Source organism: Rutidosis leptorrhynchoides, chromosome 6 (assembly GCF_046630445.1).
Source record: "Rutidosis leptorrhynchoides isolate AG116_Rl617_1_P2 chromosome 6, CSIRO_AGI_Rlap_v1, whole genome shotgun sequence".
NCBI lineage: Eukaryota > Viridiplantae > Streptophyta > Magnoliopsida > Asterales > Asteraceae > Rutidosis > Rutidosis leptorrhynchoides.
In genome coordinates, this window is record NC_092338.1 from 296,145,061 (window position 1) to 296,171,665 (window position 26,605).

Genomic DNA, 26,605 nt, shown 5'->3' on the forward strand with positions numbered 1-26,605 from the left:
GTGGAGTGGTCTTGGGTGTTTGCGGGTTAGCTAGAGGTCACGGGTTCGAGCTCGAGCATGGGCAGTTATTTCTTTTTGGAGCTTTTCTTGTGAGGTAGTATTTATTATTACTATCATCATTATTATTACTATTATTGTTATTATTACAAATAAATATATTTTTACAAAAATACATTACAAATATATTAATATTACATATTACTAAATCTTTATTATTAAAATAATATTAAGTAAGCTATATATATAAAATATATTAATAATATAAATATATATATATATATATATATATATATATATATATATTCTTATTACATATAAATCTTGAAATAAATTTCTATTTTTAATATATTATGAAAAATGATAAATATTATATTATTAAATTAGTCTAATAAATAATTATTATATTAATAAATGTATTACGTAAAGAAATATTAACTACTTAAAGCATATAGGATAAATATAGCTTATTTAGTAATACGATATGGAAATTATTAATATATAGATTGTTAGTTGCTATTATATGTTTTAATATATATAACTAATATAGGTTCGTGAATCTGCGACCAACTCTATACTTGTTAAATGACGTCATATGTATTTTACTACAAAATACAGTACGGTGAGTTTCATTTGCTCCCTTTTACTCTTTACATTTTTGGGACTGAGAATACATGCTTTGTTTTTATAACTACTTTATTAAATGCTTTTGAAATATATTTTAAACTGCGAATACATGAAATGCTTTTATAAATGTTTGACGAGATAGACACAAGCAAAACATTCCTCGAATGAATTATTATGCAGACAGAAGTTCTGTGGATTATTGTTGAATTATGTGGACATGATAATTACCACCATTGAATTATGTGGACATGATAATTGCCACCATTGAATTATGTGGACATGATAATTGCCACCATTGAATTATGTGGATATGATAATTGCCACCAATTGATATGAATGTTATGTATCGAGAGAATGATTTTATACACAGGTTATGTGTAGGTTATTTTTGTGCACAAGAGATGTGTACGGTTACTAAGATTTATGAAAATGATTTTGTACACGAGAAAGGTGTACTGTATTTAAAAGATATCGCATGTACATTACAGGTGGGTATAGGATTCGGGCCCATTTGTAGCATGCAACATTTAAATCTTGTGGTCTATCAAAATGATGAATTTTATTGTTTTATGATAAACCTATGAACTCACCAGTCTTTTGGTTGACACTTGAAAGCATGTTTATTCTCAGGTATGAAAGAAACCTTCCGCTGTGCATTTGCTCATTTTAAAGACATTATTTGGAGTCGATCATCGCAATGGGACCAACTGTTGAAGACTTCGTCCAGTTGGATTAGGACGGGTCATTTCATACGTAGACACAACGGAGATGATAAACACTAGTTTGACTCACGAGTAATACTCCCGAACCATACCCATAGCCTCCATAGCTATAACCCATAATTTTCTTAGCTCTATCCCGCTTGAAAAACAATTTCGAGATCACTCGGACAGCACTCTGTCGTAATATTTTATGTATACTAATAATATCTTGAAATAATACGGATTATATATATATATATATATATATATATATATAAATCGATTGAGAGAGTTTAGAGAAAAATATTTTCAAGTTTCTATGAAATAATGAAACCTATTGAATTCTATTTATAATAGACTTTTGAATTAATAAAGTGAATTATTAAAGTATGAATTATTAAAGTGAATTATTAAAGTATGAATTATTAAAGTGAATTATTAAAGTATGAATTATTAAAGTGAATTATTAAAGTTAAAGTAAAGTAAAAATAAAGTAAAGGTAAAGTTTAAGTATAGTAAAAGTAGAAAACTATGTACGTATAATACGCGTATAAATATATATAATATTAATTTAAATTGTTATATATATTTAATAAAATAAAATATAAATATCGTTATCTTTATCATACTGGTTAAGTAATGAGTTGTCAAAAGTGGTTCTAGATATATTTAAATAAATCAAATAAATATGATAATTTTGTTTTCCAAAACTAAATATATTTAAGAATCATTTTGTTTAAAGGTTAAAATAATGAAAATCGTTATATCATAAAACGTTTCAGAAAAGTAGAATCATATATATTCATAATAGGTTTCAAGTTTTTAAATTACAGTCTGTTGGTGAAGCATGCGATAAAGTTCAAAGGTTAAATAAACGTATGAAATCATCTTAATGAAAAATGTCGAGTTACTTAACTTGTTGATATCCAACATCTAAGTTATTTACACTCCACATTCTTACTTATAAATCACTTTACCATTTTCTGAATGTTGTCAAAAAGAATAGATTTCTTAAATCACAGTGGACCTCATAACATAGACCCGTAATCATATCACAATGTATCTGATAAATCAATCATTTGATATTATGAAACAACCCAACCCGTATTCCATACGATAAATTTTTTTGTAATGATACACATTTACGCGCCAATAAAATATGTAAACCAATCCACAAGTTCCATTTAAACGTTCAACAATTTAAATGTTTACAAAAGGCACGAAGGCCATTAATTAAGTTCAATACAAGTTTGACCCCTACAACGATAGTTTATAATCCAAACGACCCTTTGAGCATGGTTTGGGATTAAACTACCCAAAACGTTAGGCCAACTTTCAAACTTCAATAAAACATCATCAAAGGCCACCTAGTGCCCGATAACCCCTTTGCCCTTATCCGCACCTGCAACTAAAAAGATAAACAACGAGAGGGGTAAGCTAATGCTTAGTGAATGCAATAATTATACATGTTCATATATAACCTACTTACTTGCAATCACTTACACAATACCGCATACAAGCTAGCTATTCGACAAACATGCAAACATCATGCATAAACTACAATCTACAATCCACAAGGAGCTAGCAACCGACAATAGCATATAGTTCATAATTTAATATGCTAATTACACAATCACACAACCATGGTTAACCAAGAGCAAAAAGGAATGGTACTCAAAATTCCCATTGGTGTTCATAACAACCGTTAGTGCATAACACATATATCACCAACCCTTGGACAACACATATCCGTTCATAAGATCATTAGTGTACAACACATATAACACTAATTTGGACAACACATATCCATTTAATAAACCGTTAGCATACAACACATATATTGCTAAATTAGACAACACATATCCATTCATAAATCTTTAGTGTACAACACGTATATCACTAACTAGGACAACACATATCCTTACGTACAAATAAGCACATCATATATGTACAAGTATACTTATTCCACTCACCTTGTCACAAGGATGATGATTATGCACGTCCGAGCTTCAATGCAATGTACCTAAATCATTAAGTGCACATTCAATTTCACAACTAGTGGGACTAACCACAATACTCCCACTTGAGCATTTAATGACCCAATTTGCATTAAATGACTCAACTACTCACAACCGCCCATAAATGGCCAAGACTCGACTTTAATCACTAAGACTGGTGAATTAAAGTCTATTAACTTCAATTAACATAAAACTTAGGGTTATCCATACCCATTTCATCTAATTAGGTCAACTAGTACATTTTGACCCATTTTATATTACTTAGACTCACAATCAAGTCAAACTTACCCATTTACACTTCTTTCATAAATCTTAAAGTGCATTAATGACTAACAACACCAATTGACACTTACAACCTCGAATCACAAGGCCAAAACCCTAAATAGTGGCTATTAGGGTTTCCTTACAAAAACATAACCCAAACTCACCCATTTTACCCTCAAATGGGTCATACAAATCTCTAGTAACCCAAAACCTAGCCACTAACCAATTAAAACTTAAAACATAAAGTTAGAACTTACCAAGACTATCTTCTTGTAGCTAGTAACAAGGAGAACAACTTTAAATCTCGCTCCTAGGTTTGATTCACAATTCTCCAACTCCAAATCTCAAGATTAAACTAAGTGGGTTTTGTGTTTTGGGAGAGAAAGTAGAAAGAAAATAGAAAAAGAAATGAAATAAATGAACTAGTGGTGGAGGTTTAATGCTCTGATCAGATCCACATGTTAAATTAACAATTTGCCCCTTAAATTTATTTAATTTGAGCTAAAATCGAAGTCGGAACTGCCGAGGTGCCGCGGAGCGGCCCATTTGTCGCGGGGCGACCTAACGAAGGAAAAATGACCCCTTTTAACTTGACTTCTGATCTGGAATTGCTTTATATGCCGCGGCGCAGACCCAATTGTCGCGGCGCGGCCTAAGGCTGTAACTGGACAGTTCGACCGATTTAAACAATTTTCGATTTTATTTGATTTGTACATTCCAAACCCGCTTCCTATATTCACTTAGCCTTCAACAATAGTCTCACAAGACTTAACGCTAACCAAACCCATGATTAAACTTATACATGCACACATTATCAAGTATACATATATGTATGTGTATATATATATATGTGTATATATATATATATATATATATATATATATATATATATATATATATATATATCTACGCATATATTCATACATTTGTGCATAAGCTAACGAGTTATAAACATACAAATGATTAAGTGAGCACCTTTCGATACGTACGGGAAAACGGCATGTTATATATTATCTTCTAATTCCATTGATAAACATATTGAAACAAATACATTCATGTAAAGTATTATACGTTTAATACTTTATTAATATTCTCAAGTTATAATATATATATATATACATATTTATTTATATATAACGGTTCATGAATCGTCGGAATTTGGTCGAGGTTATAATGAATGTATGAACACAATTTAAAATTCTCGAGATTTAACTTAACAAACTTTGCTTATCGTATCGGAATAATATAAAGATAAAGTTTAAATTTGGTTGGAAATTTCCGGGTTGTCACAACTGTGGCAGCCGGTGAATTGTGGTTCATGGTGGCGGTGACTAAAGGTTGAAGATGGGTGGTGATATGGTGGAAAGGGTGGCGGTTCACAAAGGTGTGGGATGGTTTTCATCAATAAATTAAGAAGGAGAGAGAGTGAAGATGATGGTGTGATTGAAGGTGGTGGTTTATGGTTAAACAGAAGTCCAGAAACGATGGTCACTTGCAACAGTGACGGGTTTTATAGATGGTGGTTCAAGGTGGTTGTTTTCATCGATGATGTGTATGTATATATATATATGTAGACAGAGATGAAGAGTGAAAAAGAATTGTAGCAGCATCACGATAATAGCACAACAATGGTGTTTATATTTGATGGTTACCTGCATCGGTCGAAGAAACAGGAAGCAAAAATAATATTTCAGGTGATGCTGGTTCTTGGAGAAGATAAACCAAAAACAAGACACAATTGATGGTGGTTCTTGATGATGATCAAGAGAAAGAATATATTGCAGCAGTTTGAAACAAAATTGGTGGTGATTATGAATTGTGTGCATCAGTATAACTCGAAATGCACATGTATTTACATATATAGAATTAGATAGATAGGTAATTAGAAGAGATAGGATAGCTAGATTAGACAGCTAACAGAAAGCTTAAGTAAGGTACAATAAAAGCTGATAAAGACCCAAAACAGATTTTGTAATCTACCTGGTGGATCGAATTTCACAGATAGTGAAAGAATAAAGTTTGACAAAGTGTAATTAATTAATCGCGTATTTTTCTACCTTTATGATTCTTTATATAATTAATATTGAACTTGTGTAATATTGATATTGATAATAAATATAAATATATTAAATATATTAGTAATACCAATTAATAATAATATAATAATACTAATAATAACATTATTATTATTGTTAAAGATACTAATAATAATATTAATTTATAATAATACTAATAATTCTTAATGATAATACTATCTAATAATACAAATGATATAAAAGATTTAATAAATTACATGTATTTTATTTTCATATTAGAATAAGGATATTAATAATACTGATATTGATATTAATATTAATATTAATAATAAAAGTAATAATAATATTATACAAATATATTTTCAACTTGTAATTTCATTTAATATATTAAATTTACAGTTTACTAATTATATAATATATTATAAAATAACATATATTGAATATTTAATCTTAATAAACTTTATAAACTTTATATATATTACAATATATATAATACTACTAATGTAAAAATTTATACATATATATATATTTAGATTCCTTTTAGTAACAGCTTAATTATTCTACATATTACTTCATATTTACACTTCATCTTATTAAATTGTATTATAGTAATTCAAATTAATATATACACTTATATTTATATTTACATATTTATTTGCACACAATTGTTCGTGAATCGTCGAAAATAGTTAAAGTTAACTGACTTCATGTAAATAGTTCAAAAATTTTGAGACTTAACATTACAGACTTTGCTTATCATGTCAGAATCATGTAAAGATTAAGTTTAAATTTGGTCGAAAATTTCCGGGTCGTCACAATGAAGATATGAACAAAAATAAAAAACAAAACCTAGAAAGTTTTAAACAAAGAATCCTTCACAAAAAATGTTTCAAACCACAATCCTAACCCTCGTCAATGAGAATTAAAACCTGAAAATAACAAATTAGTTCGAATTTGAAATTATCACTTTTAGGTTTAAAATTGTAATATATCGGATCTGGAAATTTATCCGTCTTTTTAAATCAAATTGAGGATTTACGAGGCTCAAAACAAATGATTCTGAACGTGGATCAATTATCAATTTAGCCTGTAATTGCTAAGAACATCTCAATGAACTCGAACTGTTGATTTTTTTGGTTGACCGACGATGAACAACAGACCGTAGCTTGAATTATTTATGAAAAGTGAATCCAATGGTTGACGAAAGTTTGGTTTTTAATCAGGAAAATGAATCTAAGATTAGTTTAAATCTTCTAAATCAAAAACACCTAAGTCTAGGTATTGAAGATCACGAACTCAAAAGTGATGAAGATGAAATCTGTTTTTGATTCAGTTTATTATTCTGTTTCTGACTTCAATGATGATGACTAAATGATAAGATGAGTGGTGATGAATTTTTTTCGATGGTGATGATGAAGAAGATGTCGAGGCGAAGAGATAATGACTACTGGTGATGTATTTTTTTTTAGACTTTTTTGTTGGTTTGTCTCTCAGTTATACCCCAATTTATCAACAGTGTCCCTCGATTTCTAATTTGACTTTGCGCGTCCTTTATTTATCAAATATTTGCAATCAGCGTCCATTCGTCTAAATTCCATTAAAAAGGTCCGTTAACCCTTGACATGTGCCTTGCATGTGAGGATAAATTCATCTTTTTACCCTACTTCAACTGAATATATAGCCTAGCACCAAATTCTTACTCCCTCCGTCTCATATTAATAGTCTACAGAAAAAAACACACAGTTTAAGAAATTCTCATAAAAGTACTTTACTTTCTGCTTACTTTCTAGTGTTACTCTTAGCTTTTTTTTCTCCTTTAATCCTATCCACATACATTAAGGGCATAATAGAACTTAAACTTCTTATTCTTTTCTATTTATAGAGGTGGACTATTAATTTAGGACTTCCCAAAATGGAATACTGGACTATTAATATTGGGCGGAGGTAGTATAAGTTATCTTTATTCACCTCATCTCCAACCTATCATCATCCCCAAAATTATGAACCCTAATTTTTTGATACTTCACAACGAATCTTGTATACACAAACACATAAGCACTTTTTTGGAGGAAAGTAATTTTTTTTTAAATTTTAGTTATTTCGGAAAAAAATTCAGACATCGAAATTAGGTAACAATATGAACATTTAAAAAAGACACTTTGTGACGAATATTATTATTTTGGTGAAAAAACGCTTGAAGAAAAAAATGAAAACATTCAATGCATTGAATGTTTTGATTCTGAGTTTATTTGCATTGTTTTGTTTTCATCTTATGTGAAGTGTTTTTTTTTTAATTTATCCCGATTTAGAGTTTAGAGTTTAGGGTTTGGGGTTTAGCGACCTAAACCCTAAACCCTAAACTATAAACCGTTCTTGTTAAAATATTCAATCTAAACCCTAATTTCTAAACCCAAAACACTAATTTCTAAACCCTAATAGCTAAACTCTAATTTTTAACCCCATAATTTCTAAACCCTTAAAAAAAAGTCAGAATCAAAACATCTCATGCATTGAATGTTTTCATTTTTTTATTCGATATCGTCAAAATAATAAATTGAACGATAAGTGTTCTTTTTAAATGTTCATATTTTCATGTGATCTTGATACCTGAAAAAAAAATTCGAAAAAAATGAAAAAAAAATTACTTCCCCCCAAAAAAGTGCTTCCCTCTTGATTATATATATATATATATATATATATATATATATATATATATACAAGGGCAGGATCAATGGAGAAGTTACCAATCGGAGGGAAGCAAAAAAAAAAATTTCATTTTTTTTTTAATTTTTTTTCAGGCATCAAGATCACACGAAAATATGAACATTTAGAAAAGACACATCGTGTTGAATGTTATTATTTAGGAGGGAAAATGATCGACAAAAATAACATTCAAGATAATATTGTTCGTGAAGAATGTTAACGTTTTTTTCCTTCATGTTTTGTGAAGTAAAATTTAGCTCGATTTAGAGTTTAGGGTTTAGGGTTTAGGATTTAGGGTTTAGGGTTTGGTGTTTTGGGTTTATGGACCTAAAACCTAAACTCTAAACCGTTCGTGTTAAAAATTCAATCTAAATCCTAAATCTAAACCCTAAATCTAAACCCTAAATTTCTAAACCCTATAAACTCTAATATCTAAAACCTCAACATACGCTCGAAAAACACGATAATTGTTATATATTAGTTCTTCGAGCGTTTTTCGCCAAAATAAAAACATTTATCACAAAGTTTCTTTATTAAATGTTCATATTTTCATCCAATCTATAATGTTCGTGAACAAAGTTTTTTCAAAAAACGAAAAAAAAAGATTTTGCTTCCTCCCGCCTCCCCCCGATTGGTTACTTCCCTCTTGATCCTACCACTATATATATATGGTCATTATCAAGAGGGAAACACTTTTTTGGGGGAGAAATAATTGTTTATTGTTTTTCTTGATTTTTTTTTTCAAATTTCAAGATCACATGAAAATATGAACATTTAAAAAAGAGACTTTGTGACGAATGTTATTATTTTGGCGAAAAATCGCTCGAAGAAATAAATGATAACATTCATCATGAGTAATGTTTTAATTAAAGTTTATTTGCATCGTTTTTTTTTTTTAATCTTGTGTGAAGTGTTTTTTTTCAAAATTTAGCCCGGTATAGGGTTTAGTGTTTTGGGTTTAGTCCCTAAATCCAAAACCCTAAACTCTAAACCGTTCGTGTTAAAAACTCAATCTAAACCCTAATTTCTAAACCCTGAACTCTAATTTCTAAACCCAAAACCCTAATTTCTAAACCCTAATTTCTAACCCCCTAATTTCTAAACCCTAATTTCTAACTCCTTACAAAAAAAAGTCAGAAGCAAAACATGCAGTGCATTGAATGTTATTATTTATTTCTATTTGCGTTTTTCAGCCAAAATAATAACATTTATCACAAAGTGTCTTTTTCAAATATTCATATTTTCATGTGATCTTAATGCTTGAATTTTTTTTTCTTCAAAAAAACGAAAAAAAAATTATTTCCCCACACTTTCCCCAAAAAAGTGCTTCCCTCTTGATTAAAACACTATATATATATATATATATATATATATATATATATATATATATATATATATATATATATATATATATATATATATATATATATATATATATATATATATATATATATATATATATATATATATATAGTGGTAGGATCAAATGTGAATTAACCAATCGGGGGAAGCGGGGGGAAGCAAAACTTTTTTTTTTCTTCATTTTTTGTAAAAAACTTTGTTCACGAACATTATAGATTGAATTAAAATATGAACATTTAATAAAGACACTTTGTGATAAATGTTTTTATTTTGGCGGAAAAACGCTCGAAGAAATAATATATAACAATTATCGTGTTTTTCGAACGTATGTTGAGGTTTTAGATATTAGGGTTTAGATATTAGGGTTTAGATATTAGGGTTTATAGGGTTTAGATATTAGGGTTTAGAAATTTAGGGTTTAGGGTTTAGATTTAGGGTTTAGATTTAGGATTTAGATTGAGTTTTTATCACGAACGGTTTAGAGTTTAGGGTTTTGGGTTTAGGGACTAAACCCAAAACACCAAACCCTAAATCCTAAACCCTAAACCCTAAACTCAAAACCCTAAACTCTAAATCGGGCTAAATTTTAATTCACAAAACATGAACAAACAAAAAAAACGTTAACATTTTTCACGATCAATATTTTCATGAATGTTATTGTTGTCGATCGTTTTCTCGCCTAAATAATAACATTCATCACTAAGTGTGTTTTCTAATTGTTCATATTTTCGTGTGATATTGATATCTGGAAAAAAAATTCCAAAAAAGATAAATATTTTGTTTTTTTTTTTTTGCTTCCCCCAATTGGTTACTTCCCCATTGATCATATATATATATATATATATATATATATATATATATATATATATATATATATATATATATATATATATATATATATATATATACACATCATAGATATTCTTCTTCATCCTTCTCATGAAAGTTAATTTTGAACCTTCAAACTTAGATTATCAACCTTACATCATCACAAATAGGGCTGTTAACGAACCGAGCTTTTAACGAGCTACTCGAGTTCGAGCTCGTTTATATCGAATTCGAGTATTAGGGATTTCAAACTCGAGTCGAGTTCGAACAAAAAATAGTGTTCGATTAGTTTCACGAGCCGAGTATAAAAATTCAATAGTCGAACGATTATTCGAGCTTATATGACTCTGATACTCGTTTAATAGTCGGACGAGCTTATATGGCTCGAATAATTGTTTAATATTCGAATATAGCTTATCAGTACATGCAAAGAGCCTTGCAGAAAATCATCAAGTTAAATACACCATGCAATTTTCGAACAGAAGACCTGAAGGTTAGCTCACAATGTTTGACCGCCAAGCTACTGAATATTTTGTTGTTTTAATTGTAACTAATTGAACTTATACCTTCTAAGTTTTATTTCATTTCGTAAAAAACGTCTTAAATTGTTCCTTTGTAAAAGTCCTCGCCAACTCTATATTATACTAATCCTAAAATTAGTATCAACATATATGAATATTATACTATTACTATTCCTTTATAAATTGTTCATATATTGTCCCTTTCTAAACGTAACAAAAACGTAACTTAAATTATTCCTTTTAAATTTTACCTAATATTAAAATGTTAACATTAATATTTTTCATATATTCATATATACAGTGGCGGAACCAGCATGGGGCGGGGGGGGGGGGGGGGGGGGGGGGGGGGGGGGGGCAGATGCCCCCAGTCGATTTGCAATTTTTAGTGTAAAAATTTTGGGTTTTTCGATTTTGCCTCAGTGAAAAAAAAAATTTGCCCCAAAACCACCATATTTTGCCCCAAAACCTCCGTATTTTGCCCAAAAACCTTCATATTTTGCCTAAAAACCTTCACATTTTGCTCAAAAATCACCATATTTTTCCCCAAAACTTCTATATTTTACCAAAAAAAAATTGATACGCTTTAAAAAAATTTTCGCCCCGGGTGAAACAAATTCCTGTTTTCGCCACTGCATATATAATTAACTTTCATCAAGGAGAAGAAGAAATGACTTTTTCTACCTGTAGGTGAAGAATAGATTTCCTTTTTAATACCTAAATCTCAAATAGTAAACGATTTTTCACTTGTGCACTTTCTGGGTATACAAGAATCGAAGATGTCTAGATTTTTATGTACCGTCTGAGATCGTTTTGGGGTAATCATAATCATAATTTCGATTATGCTTTGAGTTTAGCTCGTGATTTTTCGGGTGGTATTATTTCGTTATGGGATCCGAATGTTTTTTTCCAAAAGCGGTATGTGGTGCGATGTAAATTTTGTAATTGTTAAAGGTACATGAATTCGTGAGAACATGGAAGTGTTTATGGTTAATGTTTACGCTCCTCAAGCGTTGTCGGATAAGATTATGTTGTGGAATAAGTTATCTCCGTTCATGGCTACTCAAAGCTTGTTGGTTGATGGTGTTTAGATAGAGGATCATGCTGTTATAAAAGATAAGTTCTTTGCTTCACTACATGTCCAAGTTTGATGTAGTTCATACAGGTGTGGATTCTTGCCATATTAATCCACACTATCGTCTCACTGTTAACGAAGACAACTTACTTGAGAGAGAGTTGGATGATTCGGAGATTAAAAATGCGGTGTGGCATTTTTCACTCTTATCCCGAAAGTTACGAACCCAATTCTTGTGACTGATTTTCGACCCATCTCGTTGGTGGGCTTATCTTGGACTACCGATTGGTTCTAATATGAAGGTACACGTGTAGGATTGTTTCCTATCACTTATCTTTGACTACCGATTGGTTCTAATATGAAATTAATTTTCAACTGGGATATGAGACCATCAAATGTATTTTGCTAACAAATGTTAAAAATAAAAGATTACAAATGAAATTGAGTATGCATATACATTTAGTAAACACGTGTAAAATTCGTTAATATATGATGTCACTTTGCAGAATATAACGAATTAAATCAATTTACCAATACTTATATTTTAGTTTTATTCAAGTTTATAAGAATCATATCATATTTTCGAATACAAATGAACAGGGCCGGTCCCGAGAAATCGAGGGCCCTGAGCGAGACGGAAAAAAGGCCCTTATGCTCTTAACGAATAATATAAGCCATTAACACATTTGACAAATTTACTTTACAAGGTTGTATAAAATTGAAATTATTACAAAAAAAATATTTGGTAGAACATATAGGAATAAACAGTAGTGATAAGACATAATTTCATAACAAAACACCCAGCAGCTCAACATTCGAATATTTGTCTATTGTCACTTTATTAGTTTCATTGATAAAATACTGATAATTCATTTTTCATAACCGCAAAAATGGAGAAAAAATTCAGTTCTATATTTATGTTTCTTGATTGAAAAAAATTGCCAATTGGCTCACATGAGTTTATGACAACACACTGTGATTCTTAATAGTGTTTGTGTAGTAAAAATAATAGTGTTTGTGTAGTAGCTGAATGGAATTTATATTCTTCCCACATCGGAAAGCTAGTTAGCAAAAACACTCTATAAAAGCATAGGCAATACCGTCTATTACAAGTTGATAACATTGGGCTTCTACATAAAACGTATTCGGCCTTATATAATTTCTGCTGTTGTATATACCGAATTGTGTTTCTGCTGTTGTATATACCGAATTGTGTTGTGACCGTATACGAATTTTGGGCCCCCAATAAAAATGGGCCCTGTGCAATTGAACTACTTGCACCCCATTTTGGGCCCCCAATAAAAATGGGCCCTGTGCAATTGAACTACTTGCACCCTTCTTGGGCCGGGCCTGCAAATGAATACACCAACTAACTGTAAAAACTACTGTAATATAGTCGAATTGTGTTGTGACCGTATACGAATTTTGGGCCCCGAATAAAAATGGGCCCTGTGCAATTGAACTACTTGCACCCTTCTTGGGCCGGGCCTGCAAATGAATACACCAACTAACTGTAAAAACTACTGTAATATAGTAAACAAAGATACATAATAAAGGAAATCTTGTCCCACATCGGAAAGGATAAACAAATGTTCTCCAAGAGAATGTGCCTACAAATATAAGTGAAATAGAATTAATTTCTCACAATCTTCAAATGTGATATGGAGTATGTATGTAAATAGATACTTTGTTTTATGTACTTTTTCATATATAATGAACACAAGAAGCTATCAATATAGCAAATTTTATGATTATAAATCTGCTTATTTGAGTTCGAATTGAAAAAGAATATTAAACTTTAATCGAATATTTAAACGACTTTCGAGCACATGCTTGAACATAGTTAAAATTTTCGAACTCAACGAATATTAAATTTTAATTGAATATTTAAATGAGTTTCGAGCTCGAGCTCGAACATTGTTAAAATATTCGAACTCGAACACTTTGAAAATAATTTAAAAGAGTTCAAATCGAGCTCGAGCTGAATAAATCTTAAACGAGTCGAGCCACAAGTTTCTGTATTCGACTCGATTCGGTTCGTTAACGGCCCTTTCACATATCCATGGTGTTCAGGGATCTAACAGCAATAATCGAAGTAGATTCAAAGATTCATCATCATCATCATTCATGTTCATCTTCAAACCGCAAATCATAACTGATTTGTGTGTTTATCAAACTGACATTTAAACAACAAATTGAGCTCAGATTTGTGTTCCTTAACATAAACCGAATCTTCGTTGATCAATAAATCCGATTAACAATTTCTGATTCAACGTTTCTAGAAAATTTCAAGTCATAATTCCTTCTCTTAAGCATTAATTCTTGAGTCAAAGTTCGATTTATAAAAACTCAAAGCTGTGAGGCAAATTTGAACCTGTGTACCTTTTTTTACGAATTAAACCCATGTTACAAAGGATAGTATTCTTGAAGATGAGTTAAAAAGTGTGTATACAGCGACAGATTCTGATCAAGATTTGTTGACCAGTTTAAAATTTCCGTTTTTACTCCTTGAAAAATATATGAATCTAAGTGTTTGATTTGTGTGGATATGGGTTTTAGATGAAAATGAAGATTGAAACATTAGGGTTTGTATTTTGGGGAAGCATTAGGATAGTATTCTTGAAGCATTTTGTTTTTTAATTTAGTCTTTGATTTAATTTTTTAAAGAAAAATTAGGGTTTGTATTTTGGGGAAGATGAGCAAATGCTAGGCTATATATTCAGATTAAGAAGTAGCGTAAAAAGACGAATTTACCCTCACATGCAAGGCACATGACAAGGGTTAAAGGACATTTTTAACAGAATGTTGACGGAGGGACACAGATTGCCCAATTAGAAAAAACAAAGGATTCGGAAATTCAAATTAAAAAGCAAGGGATGCTGTTAGCGAAATTGGGTATAACCGAGGGACCACCGGTGTAGCGACCCCGACAAATCGTCAAGTGACGGCGTCGGCTACGTGGGTCCCATTACCTGATTATAAGTCTTTAAGATAACGTTTGACCAAAATATGTCGCCTTCATTTCAAAATAAAGATTGTTTCAAAGTTTACAAGAATTGTTCAACCAAAAGTTAAGTTACAACGTTATAAGTACGATTGAAATCTAGGCGACACGGTTTAAAGTAAAGTCAAAAGACGCTCCATGAAATGCATGTATACTCGACATCGGATGCAAGTATCAAATAGTAAGAGGAAGCATGTTTCACATATCGTGCAAGACCTGAGAAAAACATAGAAATCTGTCAACGAAAACGTTGGTGAAATCATAGGTTTAAGTAAGTAAGTACAAGTGAACCACAAGATTTGCATCAATGAAATAATAGTAATACATTCCAAAAGTTTGTTTCACGAGCACCCAATTATCAAAGCTTAACATTCCATCCATTGTATACCCCATCCATAGTGCTAGAACAAACACTGATTCTCGAAAATATATTTCATCCGTAGACGGTAGCGAACCGTCAAAGATGAGGGTTGTCAACCCATATGGCCATATAACATAAGTTCTCGCTTACACCCGGCAAGTGTAACTAATGATAATCGAATTGAGGATTTTTGTTCTAAACTCGTATGTAGAATGTTTGTTTTCCCGTTCTTGTGTTCACTTAGTTCAAAAGAATCGTTTATGTTTTCTCATCCCAAATATAAGTTCAAAAAAGAGTAAAAGTGGGACTATGATCTCACCTTGAGAGCGAGAGTTATAAAAGTACTTCAACAAGTAAATGCGTGCAAAGACAACGCTAGTCTTGACCTAAACATATAGGTTATATCAATAACGGTAAACACAAACGGTCAAAGATGTTCAATTAGTCCTATGGCTCGTTACGACTCGATTATGAAGCATGTGAGTCAAATTGTCAAGTTTCATGCAAGATACAAGTATAGAATCATGTTAGAAAGATTGCATAATTAATTGGTTAAGTTTGACAAAAAGTCAAACTTGGTCAAAGTCAACGAAAAAGTCAACATGTTCGGGTCGGGTCCCGGACTATTTTTCTATGCTAAATATTCATATACAAGTATATTAAAACAAGTTTCATGTGAACCGGAGGTCGATAGCTAGTCAAACATTTTACGTGAAAAGGGACAAAGTGGGCAGAATCTGACCAGGCCAATCCGCGCGCCGCGCGGGGATGGGGCGCGCCGCGCCACCATCTGGGCAGAGAATTCTGGTCAGTTTTTCAAAGTATGCACGAACCAAAACCTTTTCCAACCCAACTCTTGATCCGCAAACACTTATAATACCTATCATATATCGTTGGAAAGGTATCTTGATCCGCAAACACATATCATCAATCAAACTTCCACTTATAACAACCAAAAACCGCAATTAAACATTCATAATCAAAGTTCAAGTTCCAAAAACGCATTTTATGATTCGGGCAACCAATTTACATGTATGTTATGCCGTTTCGAAGGTAATCAAACACACATTGCAACAAAACACTTAACAACAATATCTCATAGCATTTGACGCATCAAAAGTTCATGTAAAGCTCATCAAACCCTAATCCAAGTTCTCAAAATCATTAATCATGTTCTTGGAGTTTCCTTAATCAACCTATACATCAAAACGAAGCTAATGATACTAGTAACACTTTTAAAACATGCACTTTAACAATCTAACAACATTTGATCATCCAAAATCAAGGATTTAGCAAGTAATTTTCATATTGAACTAGTTACACCAAAAACAACGAATCGAGCATACAAATTACATACACGACATCACAATGAGCCATAGACACTAATTAACAACTTTATAACTCAAAAATCTCAAGAACACATAAAATTAGTGATTTTAGAAAGTTACCCGAATGAGATGAAGTTGGTATCAAATTGAAGAGGATGAAGAGAGGATTCCAAATATGTAGTTTATTTTGATTGAAGCTTGCTAGATCATGAATGGATGATGAATCTTGATGATGAAGATTGAAAGAAAAATTGAAAGTGTTAAAGGAAAATGGAAATGAAAATGGAAATGAATGAATGGATGAGAAAGGGTGTTGACTAGTTGACCTAGTCACACCTTTGATCACTTGGCAAAAATGGTCCCTCTAGTTCGGGTGCGGGTGCGTGAATTAACCAAACGAATTATTTTAAATTACACGAGAGTACGGGAGACGTTATCTTCCAACAACGAGAATATTTAAAAATGTTACATAACAAAGGATACGGATCTAGATACGAAGGGTATTATTTAAAAAGAAAAAGACGGGCGTTAAAATAATTTAACGGAAAAATGCGGGATGTTACATTATCCACACCTCAAAAGAAATTTCGTCCCGAAATTTAGTTGGAAGTAGTAGTCGATATCTCTTACTCGAGACTTTACGTTGTCCATGCAATGAATAAGTGAAAGTACGTCCTTGAGTGTTCTCATGAGTTGGATAGTCAGGGTTTTACGTTGTATTTGGGTTTGGTTTTACGATCCCCGGTTTCAACTGGTTTTCCCTATGAAGAGAAGTTGCCATCGATAGTTGATGTATCTAGCAAGATTGCACGCTCCCGTTTCCGCAGGACACGTTTCTAAGTTTGTTACACGAAATGTAGGGTGAACGGAAACTTAATTGAGTCGGGAGTTCTAAACGGTAGGAAGCGGTTCCAATACGCCCCAAGGTTTCAGAAGGTTCAATATTGCGGATATAGTCTTTCTCGATTTCCCAAAATGGATTACACCCTTCCAAGGTGCGGTTTCCCAATATTACGCGGTTACACACTGGGTTTGGTGAGGTTCTCCTCTAAGTTTGGTATAACTCTTCTGGCGACAATGGGTTGTCTCGAGCCCTTCTCGGACTTGAACGATCTCAATTGTTGTTTCTTGATGGAGTTCAGATTTCGGTGGTTGATGCTTTGGTTAAATGAGCAGGGGTATGACATTAGCGGTCATATAGGGTTTCGGAAAGCGCGTGTGAACACACGAGTGGTGACTACTGTTGTAAGAGTGATCTACTAAAGGTGACAATACGAGTTTGTGACATGTCTTTCCAAGACGTAAATCGTTCGTTTGCTCGGTTCGTCGGTTTGTGGGTGGTACGCGGTACTCATGTCTAAGCGGGTCCCCAAGGTTTCTTGTAAAACTAGAAGTGAAACGAGTATTTCGATACGGAATAATTGACAAAGATACACCGTGTTGGAATAGAATCTCTTAAGATACGTTTGAACAAGTTAGTTAGGGTTCGAAAAATGTTCGTTAGGACTATTCACCCTCGTGGCGAATACTTATGTAATATGAGGAGTTTCTCTATCCATGGAGAAATGTTACAAGGAGTTTCTTTAAACGGAAATGCGAACGGTAAAGATAGTAGTGAAATGAGGACTTAGAATAGGATGAGTTTACATCTCGAGGTTGCCATAACGTGCCTCTAGTTGTCAAAAGTTGAAGTCTGAAAGAGAAACGAGGTAGTACACGTAGTTGTATAGTTCGGGGTTGAATAATAGTTGGCCGATTATCAGAAACACAAGGGCGTTAAGTCAAAGAAGAGTGAAGTATCGTTGGATTGTGTGTTATCTTAAATCCCAGTAATATCAGACGGTGACGGTGAAATAACAGAGGTAGGTAGTGTGGTACGGGATGACGAGAAAATTGATCGGATCCACAATTTAGTATTCGAATTCTTCGTGCAAAATAACGAATTTCAGTTATGTTGATTTTTGAGTCGAGAGAGTATGCCTTTCGGCGTTCAAGTAGAAATATTTCCATGTTTGAGTTCCATCTGTTGCTATACGATTTTAACTAGAAATGTTGGTGTGAAGAATCACGCTCAAGGTTCGAACACGGAGAGGTTTAAAGTTTTCCTTAGTGAGTTAACGAGTTTAAAAGTCATGTAACACGAGAAAAGTCAGAAATGAATTTTCGGTAATAACAGGCGAGATCTAAGATTTTACGAATACAAGTTTGAGTTGGGAGAGTTTCCTGATTACATGTAGCTTGATTTCGAGATTGATTGTAGTGCCTCGACCATTAACATCATGGTCTAGACTTCGTTCAACAGAAATTCTCACTCGGAGAATTTGATATAGAGTTGCTCTTTTCTCAAAAGTTCGAGACTAAGATGGTGATGTTGTTCGTTTTCCTTCTTTACTTGAATGAGTTAAGATGTCATCTATAAATACGATAACAGATTTGTCTAGATAAGTTTGCATACGTGGTTTAGGAGGTTCATGAATACGGACAGAGTCCTAAATAAATCAAACGGTACTAAGAGAGATTTACAACTAACGTCGCGAGTTCAGAAAATGGCTTAGGAGACATCATCTCCCTTAACCCCCAATTGTGGATACGAGGAAGAGGGTATCGGTTTCCAACCGAAAATTACTCGGTTCACAACAATCTATACAAGATGATGGGGAAACATTTTTTTTTTTTTTTTTTTTTTTTTTTTTTTTTTTAACGAATAGGTTTCGAGCTCCCTAGTTCTATAGGTGTCAAGTCAAAAGTCTTAACGTATATCCTCCAATAAAATTTATAGGCACACAATATTTTCCGTTGGTCACTTAAATTGCCTAAGTAGGGTCTAGGGGAAAAGGTGGAGTGCAAAGGGTACGAGTCAAAGTCTTGGTTATAAAACGTCTAGCGGTAATGGAATCGAATAAGTATGAAGTATACGGTTTGTTGTGAAGAAACGTACCCGTTACTAGTCCATCGTCGTTCCGGGCATCCTAGGTGTCGATGTTGAAGGTTCAACGGCGTGCGTTGGGGTTGATTTTCTTATTTGGGCACACATTCCGAAAATGACCCAGTTGGCCACATTCGAAGCAAGCACCCGTTCTGTGTGCGTTGGGCATCTTTCGAGCGACGGGTCCTTGGCGCCGGTGGCGAAACCTGCCACATCCTTCAAAGTGATGCTTGTGGCATTCGTTACAAAAAGGTAGTTTTCCGGCATAGCCTTTCTTGTCGTTGGAGGTAAAAGGCTTCTTGGCGGGGTTGTTGTTATTGTCGTGGTTGCTTGATTGAGAGGCTTCCCATGTTCTTTTGTTGTTACTCGGGTGGTTCTCGACCATTGGTGCCGGTGCTTCCATTTCATTCACCGTTTCTAAGGCTTGGCGGGCCATTGTTAAAGCCTCTTGTAGGTTAGTGGGTTGAGATGTCATTACCTTGTGTTGAATGCTCTTAGGGAGGCCATCCATGTAAAGTTCGACTCTTAGGGATTCGGGAGTCATGAGAATTGGACACATCGAGACTAGTTCGGTAAACCGTTGATTATAAGCTTTGAGGTCATTTCCGGCCGTTTTTAAATTCCTTAGACCCTGTTCGAGCCTTCGAGTCTCGTCGCGCGGGAAGTATTCGGTGATCATTCTTTCTCTTAATTCGGTCCAAGAGAGGGTGTGGGCTTCATCGCTTCCCACTAATTGTACATACGTGTTCCACCATGAGAGAGCAATACCGGTGAAAGTGAGGGTGGAAAACTTGACCTTATCTTGGTCTCGACAACCGCTTGTGTTAAAAACGGTCTCCATTTGTTCAAACCATCGGGTGAGAGTAACCGGTCCCCCGGTTCCATCGAAAGTGGGAGGATTGTACTTCATGAAGTTCTTGTAGGAGCAACCTTCGATTGAATTACCGGCTCCATGATTGTTGTTGTTAGAAAAGTGATCGGCCACGGCCGTACCCACGGCGGTGGTTATCATTCGTTGAAGAGCTTGTTCTAGAGTTTCGAGAGGAGTATTGTGTTGACCTTGGTGAGCCATTGTTCCTTCATGAGACAAGAATATCGTTGGTTAGTATTTACAACAATACTAACCGTGGCATGGAATAAGGATAGAGAGAAAATTTTCCTTGACTCGCCTTAAATTCTCTATGTCATAATGTCGGAACGTCCATGTGAATCACCGTAATATAATCCCGGAAATTATATTACCCTGATTCTCATGTGCATTTAACATTACTTCATAAAGTCAAGGTGGCGCATCAACAAAATTTATCAACGTAAGATCAAGATCGAATACGAGTTAGATATGATAGAAGAGTTCGAGTATAAATGCACAATTAGTCAAATAATTCCTACTTCAGTCTATATGCCGGTTGTAGTCTAGATTCACCTATGTACCCTATGACTCGGGGTGGACACAAATGAACTCTAAATCCCTACAACCAAGGCTCTGATACCACTTGTAGCGACCCCGACAAATCGTCAAGTGACGGCATCGGCTACGTGGGTCCCATTACCTGATTATAAGTCTTTAAGATAACGTTTGACCAAAATATGTCGCCTTCATTTCAAAATAAAGATTGTTTCAAAGTTTACAAGAATTGTTCAACCAAAAGTTAAGTTACAACGTTATAAGTACGATTGAAATCTAGGCGACACGGTTTAAAGTAAAGTCAAAAGACGCTCCATGAAATGCATGTATACTCGACATCGGATGCAAGTATCAAATAGTAAGCGGAAGCATGTTTCACATATCGTGCAAGACCTGAGAAAAACATAGAAATCTGTCAACGAAAACGTTGGTGAAATCATAGGTTTAAGTAAGTAAGTACAAGTGAACCACAAGATTTGCATCAATGAAATAATAGTAATACATTCCAAAAGTTTGTTTCACGAGCACCCAATTATCAAAGCTTAACATTTCATCCATTGTATACCCCATCCATAGTGCTAGAACAAACACTGATTCTCGAAAATATATTTCATCCGTAGACGGTAGCGAACCGTCAAAGATGAGGGTTGTCAACCCATATGGCCATATAACATAAGTTCTCGCTTACACCCGGCAAGTGTAACTAATGATAATCGAATTGAGGATTTTTGTTCTAAACTCGTATGTAGAATGTTTGTTTTCCCGTTCTTGTGTTCACTTAGTTCAAAAGAATCGTTTATGTTTTCTCATCCCAAATATAAGTTCAAAAAAGAGTAAAAGTGGGACTATGATCTCACCTTGAGAGCGAGAGTTATAAAAGTACTTCAACAAGTAAATGCGTGCAAAGACAACGCTAGTCTTGACCTAAACATATAGGTTATATCAATAACGGTAAACACAAACGGTCAAAGATGTTCAATTAGTCCTATGGCTCGTTACGACTCGATTATGAAGCATGTGAGTCAAATTGTCAAGTTTCATGCAAGATACAAGTATAGAATCATGTTAGAAAGATTGCATAATTAATTGGTTAAGTTTGACAAAAAGTCAAACTTGGTCAAAGTCAACGAAAAAGTCAACATGTTCGGGTCGGGTCCCGGACTATTTTTCTATGCTAAATATTCATATACAAGTATATTAAAACAAGTTTCATGTGAACCGGAGGTCGATAGCTAGTCAAACATTTTACGTGAAAAGGGACAAAGTGGGCAGAATCTGACCAGGCCAATCCGCGCGCCGCGCGGGGATGGGGCGCGCCGCGCCACCATCTGGGCAGAGAATTCTGGTCAGTTTTTCAAAGTATGCACGAACCAAAACCTTTTCCAACCCAACTCTTGACCCGCAAACACTTATAATACCTATCATATATCGTTGGAAAGGTATTTTGACGAGGAATGCAACTAAACACATATCATCAATCAAACTTCCACTTATAACAACCAAAAACCGCAATTAAACATTCATAATCAAAGTTCAAGTTCCAAAAACGCATTTTATGATTCGGGCAACCAATTTACATGTATGTTATGCCGTTTCGAAGGTAATCAAACACACATTGCAACAAAACACTTAACAACAATATCTCATAGCATTTGACGCATCAAAAGTTCATGTAAAGCTCATCAAACCCTAATCCAAGTTCTCAAAATCATTAATCATGTTCTTGGAGTTTCCTTAATCAACCTATACATCAAAACGAAGCTAATGATACTAGTAACACTTTTAAAACATGCACTTTAACAATCTAACAACATTTGATCATCCAAAATCAAGGATTTAGCAAGTAATTTTCATATTGAACTAGTTACACCAAAAACAACGAATCGAGCATACAAATTACATACACGACATCACAATGAGCCATAGACACTAATTAACAACTTTATAACTCAAAAATCTCAAGAACACATAAAATTAGTGATTTTAGAAAGTTACCCGAATGAGATGAAGTTGGTATCAAATTGAAGAGGATGAAGAGAGGATTCCAAATATGTAGTTTATTTTGATTGAAGCTTGCTAGATCATGAATGGATGATGAATCTTGATGATGAAGATTGAAAGAAAAATTGAAAGTGTTAAAGGAAAATGGAAATGAAAATGGAAATGAATGAATGGATGAGAAAGGGTGTTGACTAGTTGACCTAGTCACACCTTTGATCACTTGGCAAAAATGGTCCCTCTAGTTCGGGTGCGGGTGCGTGAATTAACCAAACGAATTATTTTAAATTACACGAGAGTACGGGAGACGTTATCTTCCAACAACGAGAATATTTAAAAATGTTACATAACAAAGGATACGGATCTAGATACGAAGGGTATTATTTAAAAAGAAAAAGACGGGCGTTAAAATAATTTAACGGAAAAATGCGGGATGTTACAACCGGAGCAGAAAAGTCATTTTTAACCTGCATATCCAACCTTTTTAAAACGGACTCTCAGGGCGACTACCCGCTTTACGATCAGTCATAGTCATTGCAGGCGAACCTCTGTGGCCATGAGCAAGAATAACTTTGTGAATGACAGAAAATCGAACCATTGACCTTCACATTGGAAGTCTAGGGTCTTATCATACCACCACCACCCTCATGGTTGAAGATGAGTGCTGATGATCAGGGTCGGAGCGAGAAATTTTTGTCATCGAGGTCACAAAAGAATATCCGAGCAACAAGCTTATAATTGAGAAACTATGATTTTACAAGCTTCTAGAAAACATTTATCAACCGTTCCGGTTTTAATGGTAAAATGAAAAAAAAAAAAAAAAAAAAAACCCTTATTAGCCCGTAGATCTAATGATATGAAAAAATTTCAGTTTTAACATTTATTTTAGCAAGGACATCAATCACTTTAAGTTAACAAATCATTCATCTTAATACATAATATAAAATAAACATGATATAAACTAAACTAAACATAAAATCTGAAATTTAATAAACAGATTAAAAATTAATAAACCCTTAAATACTGAATAACACAATATATGATGAATAAAATCTTATAAACAAATACCTTGAGTTAACTTTCAAAATTACAAGTTTGATGAACTATTTTATGTAAACTAATTAACTCTTCAAAAATACATGCAATTAGACTACTCTCAATCATCACGCTATTTTTACAATCACACTGTGAAACATTAGCGCCACCTCAGTAGCTTCTTCCTTTCATATTCCTAACCAGATTCACTAACAACTATCACACCAACCACATTGACCCCACTTCAATATTTTATTTTATAATTAATTTATTGTTATTATTAACATTATTATTAATATTATTAACTTTATTTTTAAAATTTTAAAATCTAACATTCCATTGAAAATAAAAAACATTACATTCAAACTTAATTACAAATAACATGACATTGAAAAAAAAAAATTACATTCAACTTAAATAGAAAATATCATCGAGAGCTTGAAGTGGATCATATACATATGCAATAGCTATCGACTCTTCATAAATTTCACCTTCTCGATCTCGATCCGTAGTCGAAAATTTGTAAAAGTATAAATTTATTAATTGTTTGTGTTGTAGTTTTACGTTTGAAATTTATGAGTAAAGGGTTGTAGTATATATAGGATAAAACAAAAAAAAAAAATTAAAAACCCAAACGCTTAGTTCCCAACGTTTTATTTTATTTTATTTTATTCAAGTGCTTGGATCGGTCAAAGAATGGCATAACCCATCACCGCCACTCAACGGTGGCCAGAACCACTTGGGCTAGCAACGGTGTTGCAACGGAGCCCCAACCACGCTACCGTTGCTAGCAGTCTTAAAATACTTAAATTAAAACGTATGTAATTGTACGTTTCTGTGCTATATACTATTAATTTGGGATAAAAGAAAATTAAATGAGCATCTTAATTACTCCGTAGCAACTTTTTATCGTCAATTGAAAATAAAAAGATTAGTTGTTTCTTTTTCATTATTTTGATCCAATTCAAAACTAATTATACTATATACTAAATATGGATACCGCCCACCAACCATATCTCACCACCTCGCCTAAAATCACTGTAGCTACTGTAGCTACAGTGGCAATAAATATGGACACCACCCACCAACCATATCTCACCACCTCGCCTAAAATCACTGTAGCTATATACTAAATATGGATACCGCCCACCAACCATATCTCACCACCTCGCCTAAAATCACTGTAGCTACTGTAGCTACAGTGGCAATAAATATGGACACCACCCACCAACCATATCTCACCACCTCGCCTAAAATCACTGTAGCTACTGTAGCTACAGTGGCAATCACTGTAGCTACAGTAGCAATTTATTTATTTTTTATTTTTTTATTTTTTTTACCACAATAGAGTATAAATTTTTTTCCCACTTACCACAATGTAGTATAAAATATTAATCCATAGATAAACACAATGTAGCAATTCTATTTTTTTTTTCTTACCACAATGGAGTACAAATTTTTTTTCCCCTTACCACAATGTAGTATAAAATATTAATCCATAGATAAACACAGTTGCTACGTATTTTGCAACTATAAATATATATATTATGTATATCGATATACAAACAAAAATTTGAGTCGGAAAACAAAAAAAAAAATTATGATATTACATTTACGAGCTTCAGATACACCATAGCATAATTTTTTAATATGGACATCGCCCACCAATCATATCTCGCCACCTCGCCTAAAATCACTGTAGCTACTGTAGCTACAGTAGCAATCACTGTAGCTACAGTAGCAATTTTTTTTTTTACCACAATGGAGTATAAATTTTTTTCTCCCTTACCACAATGTAGTATAAAATATTAATCCATATATAAACACAATGTAGCAATTCCACAGTGGAGTACAAATTTTTTTCCCTTACTACAATGTAGTATAAAATATTAATCCATAGATAAATACAGTTGTTACGTATTTTGCAACTATAAATATACATATTATGTATATCGATATACAAACAAAAATTTGAGTCGGAAAACTAAAAAAAAAATATGATATTACATTTACGAGCTTCAGATACACCATAGCATAATTTTTAAACAAACTAGACATTTAGTAGATGATAAGTAAAAGAATAACAAGAAAAGAATGAGAAGGAGAATGGGGGATATGGGATGAGAGAAGGGAGAAAGAAGACCGGAGAATAAGTTAATTAATGAAAAAGTGATTTTGTTTATATAATATATAGTCTGATTAGGGTTTTTAGTAGACGGTCCAGCCCAGAGGCCCATTGGTGAGTTTTGGAGGTTAAAACGTTGGTTGAGTAATTGAGCAAATGATTTCTTTGATTTTTCTTTAAAATATATATATTTGTGTACACAACAACACAACAACAAAACTCAATCCCACATGTATGGGTTATAGGAGAGGTGATGTAACATCCCGCCTTACCACGATCACAATATTGTCCGCT